The following is a 250-nucleotide window of genomic DNA, read 5'->3' as shown; positions in this document are numbered from 1 at the left end:
GTTTCAATCAAACTTATGGCCATTCAAAGTGGTAATAAGGCCAATTGACTTTATGGCCGTTGACCTTATGTCACCACACCATCACATTAATGCATTGTCATCGGTCCTTGATACGTATGCAAAGTTTCAAATTAATCAGACTTCTAGAAACCGGTGAAAATTAAGCTCAAAGATTCCGCTACCTACAGGCCAAGCTAATAAAAGCGTGTTAATAAAAAGGGCTCCAGTATGCTCTTTCGTAGATGTGCCA

The sequence above is a fragment of the Eurosta solidaginis genome, chromosome 5 (assembly GCF_040869045.1).
Source record: "Eurosta solidaginis isolate ZX-2024a chromosome 5, ASM4086904v1, whole genome shotgun sequence".
Classification (NCBI taxonomy): domain Eukaryota; kingdom Metazoa; phylum Arthropoda; class Insecta; order Diptera; family Tephritidae; genus Eurosta; species Eurosta solidaginis.
This window is presented reverse-complemented; position numbering follows the sequence as displayed.